The sequence below is a fragment of the Silurus aristotelis genome, assembly GCF_946808225.1.
Source record: "Silurus aristotelis genome assembly, chromosome: 24".
Classification (NCBI taxonomy): Eukaryota; Metazoa; Chordata; class Actinopteri; order Siluriformes; family Siluridae; genus Silurus; species Silurus aristotelis.
This window is the reverse complement of record NC_139597.1, coordinates 9,070,466-9,076,465: the sequence shown is the minus strand read 5'-3', so window position 1 is coordinate 9,076,465 and position 6,000 is coordinate 9,070,466.

The window sequence follows — 6,000 nt, the reverse complement described above, 5'->3', positions numbered from 1 at the left end:
AGTCCAGTATTTCCAGGACAAGCTTTGGATGCACCACAAGCTTGGTCTGTTACAAAAAAGCCTTGATTACAGTGTTTTCACTTATTTTTCCTCTTGTAAGCGTGTTGCTTTGTGAGCACACAGATGGGAATCCTGGGATTATCAATCTTCATTTTGTAATTTATGAAGGTCTGCCTGTCAGGTATCCAGCAGTGAGTGGAACAGCTCATTCTGGCGTGCTGTGGTAGAAGGAACCCGAGGGGATAGCCACCTCCTGTTGCCCTCTCCTCCACTGTGCTGCTGTCAGCGTCGCACTGAGCACGCTCGGTGAGCCGGATTAACCCCGTTCTCCCCACACAGGTGTGCACACACCCACACACCCACTCTCATTAAGAAACAGGGCAGCTGCAGCGAACGTGGAAACATGCAGTGCTTGTGGTTTAGGTCCAGCCCAGTGGAACCGCATCTCTGAAGTTAAGATCCACCAGTGGGTCGTGTTTTCCTCACTCTGCTTTCTTTACCACATGGGTAATTATACAAGCAGTGATGCAGACACACCTGAGACACTATCAAAAAAGCATTTGGTAAATCGCTGCAGCAGAAATTCTTTAATTGTCGGTCACTTCATCAGATTCAGTGCAGGGAAATGTTGACAATTTTTATATTCACTTACTGAATAAATGCTAAAGTTTCTCAGTTATTGCCGCATCTTGGTACTTCATAGTGCAACACCCAGGACCTGAAATACACCACATTTGAACCTTAGAAAAAAATATTTTAGAACATCTCTGGATTTTTCAGGTTACCATGGCTCATCTAACTTCAAATTATTTAATGGCATAAGCACATATTTGATAGCCTTTGAGCCATATCTCCAATGTCATGGATGATTAAAAGCAGTTTTAAAGTGGCTTACATCATCAAAAAGGTCAATTACTTTGCGTTTCACCACTAAGACATGAAGCCAACTTAATTACTCCATGTACCCGAGTGAAGTCAAGGTCTGATTTTAATAAATCAATCATTAATAAATCCAAATGCAAAACTCTGCAAATTTAAAAACCACTTTGATCATGTCTTGCATTTTCTTTCCCCCTGTCTTTCCCCATTCCTTTCTGCTATTAAAGATTGAGACATGCTTTTTGAGGAATAAAAGAACCCGGGTACATTTCTGAGGAGTTTTTGGTGACCTTTTTGCCTGTGTTAATAATTCACTCTCCTAAGCAGCTGGGTCGGGTCTACTTCACAGCTTTTGATTTGAGGGAGTGGTGCTGATTTGCGAACGATAGCCCCGGGCATGCAGCCCTGGGCATCCTGAAGGGATGAGACCCAGCGCCCGAGCCCCTTCACCTCCCCCAGAGCTTGTCCAGCTGTCCCATTGACTCAACCACCTTGTCTCTCTCAGTCCATTTTCACCTTCATAAGCCTCGGGACGAGGAAGGATGTGGTTTGGTTGGATCCTCTGAGAGCTTAACACTTGTGGCTCTGATGCTCTGGCAGGGAGGGATCCATCTCCTCAGGCTGAAATTTGTCGCTTGACCTGCCAGGAGCCTTGAGAAAATGCACACTGTAGGACGAGAAGAGAGGAGAGAAGCCCTGAGCCTGTTGGTTCTATGCTGTGGGCCAAGTTCATCCCCCTCTCTCTCTCTCTCTTATTTTTTATTTTTTTATTTCTTGCTCTGTTTCTTCTGACTCGTGTGGAGAAACCACCACAAGTGTCTGGTGCAATACAGCAGAAATTATCTCTAACTCATGTATGTGTGTGTGGAGTGTGTTTCCTCAGGTCATATAGCCTGTCTCTCCCTCTCTGCCTCTTTCTGCCTCTCTCTGCCTCTCTTTGTCTCTCTCTGTATGTCTGTATGACTATATCTCCATCTCTTTCTTTCTTTGCCTCTCCCTGAGCTTTTATTGAGAATTATTGGCAGGATTGCTAGAGCAGTTACAGCATTGACAAGGCATTGAAATGTAATTTTATAAAAAGGTGAAAAATAACAAATGTCAAACAAATAACAAAACAACAAAAATGAATTATTAAACAGAGATTCAGGGTGTGTGCAGGACAGTCATTGTTTCACTGTCCTTCAGGCTGTAACATGCTGCCACTTGTTTTGTAGCAATGTTTCACCTCCTCTAAGACAATTTTTTATTTCTCATCTGCTAATTTTAAGATATTTAGTAGTTTGTGTACACGTTTATAAAGGAGGGGTGTGAAGGGGATTAGAAATATGTGTAGCTCTCTTCTACTCTGTTTATCTGTCTCTTTGATTTTCTCTCTCTACCCCTCTGTCTCTTGGTCTCTCTCTCTCTCTCTCTCTCTCTCTCTCTCTCTCTCTCTCTCTCTCTCTCTCTCTCTCGTTTTCTCGCTCTCTCTTTCTCTTCTCCTTCACTGCTCATCAACCTCCTAGCTCCAATTTATAGACAGGCATAAAAACTTCTGGCTCCTCCGTTACAGCTGCTGAATAGCACTGGCACGACAAAATAGGACACATGCTGTTAAACATGTAAAAGTCTTTTTTTCTTTTCTTGCAGTTACAAAATACTCCATCTAACTGACACAAACCTTCCCAAACAGCCTGTAGTGGCTGCTGGCTGTCCATCCAGGCCTTCTCAGTATAAAACACACATCCCTTATACACTTTCTTCTGTCAGAAAGGAAATAATTTTAAGTTATGTACGAAATCGGTTGTTTCAAAGATCAGACGGTGTCTGTAGTAAAACTTTAAGGGGCTTGGTGAGTTCCAAGGACAAATGGCTAAACACAAGATCAAACAAAGTCAGACTTATACACAGCACAGAACCTCTTCCACTATCACCACCCGTATCTAAATACCACCTGTCCGTCTCTTTTACAAAGTAAGAATATTTTAATTTGAAAGGATTTTTGCTCACAAGGAGTGTCCTGTTTTGCCTGAATCTTGCATCTTCAGAAGAAGGAGATCTGATCATGTGTGTGTGTGTGTGTGTGGGGGGGGGGAGCACTTACACAATCAACATCTTGTCCTTAAGCGATCTTTTCTTTTAAAACCGCTTTCATTATTTATAAACGTTTGGAGTGTTAAAGCAGTCTTTTTTTCCCCACAAATCTGTGGTTGGAGTTAGATGGAGCCTGCAAAATCAATTTGAAAAGCATAAAAATTATTATCTGGCTCATATCCTGCACATTGTGCTTCGGTATACCCTGAAAACTTCAGAGCAGCATTTTTTTTCTCTTTCTGTCTCTCACTTTTTTTCTTTTTTTTTTTTTATCAAACAGGCATATGTTGTGTTAGTGCAAGTGATTGAGAACACTTGTGAATCTCATAACTGATATCATACACCAAAAAACATCGACACTGCATTAAGAATAATGTGATACCAGATAATGGAACATAGAAATTATTCAAATAATTATTGTAATTATTAGATAACTGAATTAATGAATTATAAAAGATATTTCAGTCGAAATAAAAAAAAAAGTAGTAGGACTTTTTCTTTTTAAAAGTTTATGATTGGTTTTTTGCTTGAAAATATTTTCTTTTGTAACACGGTGAGCTGAGGGTCAGACTTCAGTTAATGCATTTTAAAAACTTTTTTCTGCAGTTTTCTGCACTGGTTCTTCCTCTCCTAGAATGTTAAAGGTAAAAGAAAAAAATGACAAGAATGACTTAGACATACATGTCAGAAAAAAAGGTCATCTCATGGTAGTGGGATATTAATTCTTCTTTATTAATGAAATTTACCCTCTTAACTGTCTGGTCTCTTTTGAAGCAATGTCCTCTTTTAGGGAGGAGAAATCAAAGAGTAAGATCGAGGAGGAAAGAAGGAGAGGGATGTATAGATATGTGTGTGTGTGTGTGTGTGTGTGTGTGTGTGTGTGTGTGTGTGTGTGTGTGTGTGTGTGTGTATATATATATCTTACAGATTCAGAGGCAGGCCACAGGGGGCAGGGCAAAAGTAAAAGAATGACAATCGTCAGGTGATTAAGAGGACTTGCAGGCTAGGTAGACCTACAAAATGAATAACCGTGGACCCAAAAACCATGCCATAAGGCTCAATGGTTTGTGATTTGCAAGTTGATAAGACAAGAAGATTAATAATGCTGCATGATAATGGTTGGCTGCGGCTCAGCTGGGGAGATGGTAATGATGTGATCTTGCTGCAGGAGCAGTTCAGCACGCCACACTGCTGTACAGGCAGCAGGAGGAAAAAAAAAAAAAAAAAGAGGGTGGGGGGGAAGAAACACTCATCCCAATTGGCCCTCAGGATATGGAGAGTTTGAAAAATGAGAATGCAGTTATCATTTTAATTAGATATAAAGTTTATATATATATATATATATATATATATATATATATATATATATATATATATATATATATATATATATATATATATATATAAAATTTGCTGAAACGAGGACTTCAAAGAACATATTTGCAGCCGGCTGCAATTCCTGAGTGACAGTTTTTGGTTCATTTGCAAAGAGATTGAGCTTTTCCTCTATGAACGGGTAGTGAAAGTAGAATTGGGTCTACCTGTCTTTCTCTGTCGCTTCCGTATGGGAACGAGTGAGAACGGTGAGTGGGAGATCTTGGGTGGATATGATTTGTTGTCAGAGCGATTTCCCTCAATTATAGGCTCATGAGACAAATTCAAGTTTCTAGGTTTTGTGTATGAAAAGGAAATGTGTTTTGCAGGCATTTCTGCAGAAAAGAAAATGGTGCGTTCAGTAAAAAAAAAAAAAGCTTTAATTGTTTCTGCAGATTTATACTGCTGTTTGCCTGACAAGCTCAGATGACAGTAATGATGTCATGTACGCCTGAGGTGTTGATGCAGCACTTAACATCTTCGGGTAAACAAATTGCTTGTGAAATGTAAATCATAATAAGTTTGTTCTCAGCAGTTCTGACGCATGGCACTATGTACTAGATGTGTTGACATGCTTGTGTGTGTGTCTGCATGTGTTCCTCAGAAGAAGAAAAAAATGCACTACTCAAATTTCTTTTTCTCCAAATGCACTACTTCCTTATCTTAAGCTGCTAAGTGATTTAAAACAATTCAAACAATTAAATCCTTTATTTTGCTGCTTCTTCTTTTTTTTGTGAGCCACGGCTGACACACACTTCCTCCATTTATATTTTAATTCGAAGCACTCTAGGTAATTATTGCAGCTGGGTTGTAATGACGAACTGCACATTTGCATAGGTCACAATTAAATGAATGAATTTTCTGGAAATATTCCACCACTGAAGTGTCAACTTTGCTAGAGGTCACAGTAGCTCCAAATGCTCCCCCAACGCCCCGTAATGAGTTAATAACTGCTATTAAACTCTAATTAAAAGGCCAGCACTGGGTGAGTGAAACAGTTAATAGAGCAATAGCTCAGATGTTTCTCTTAATGCATAGCAAAAGCATAGATTACCTATTCAAATTAAACCTGCCAGGGTTATTGTATGTGAGATCAGGCACAATCTGACACTTTAATTATAGTCATGCTAAAAGTTGAATTTTTTTTAGAAATGATTTGCTTGGACAGGACTCCCTACATGTCTCATGCGCTCGTCCTATAAAGTCATAATTTACACTAATCATACATAGGTATCACAGTTGCTGTTAGTGAATGAGGGGTTATTTAGTAGAGTGCTCAGCTGTGTGTGCAGTGGTAGAGCACTGATTCGTCCATGGCCATGACGCAGGATGTTTGCGATTGACATCTTTTCGAGGCCGGCGAGCTGTCAGCTTGAATGAGACATATCAGACACATGCACTCTCTGCCCATTTGTGCTTTTAAGCATCATGATGCAGTGCAGTAAGCAGCGATAAGTGACGAGAAAAGTGACAGTGTCAATAGCGATAATCTTGTCGGGGCAAGGGGAGACAAGCTATGTCAGCTCAGCATGCCTTCCATAACCGCTAATAAAATGAAGTGGAAATATTGAGTTGAAAAAAGAAACAATCAATAAACTATTGGGAGATAAATACTAAATCGCTGTATGGCGTGTATGTATTTGCGTCCTAGGCAGCAGATGGATCGCTATGAAG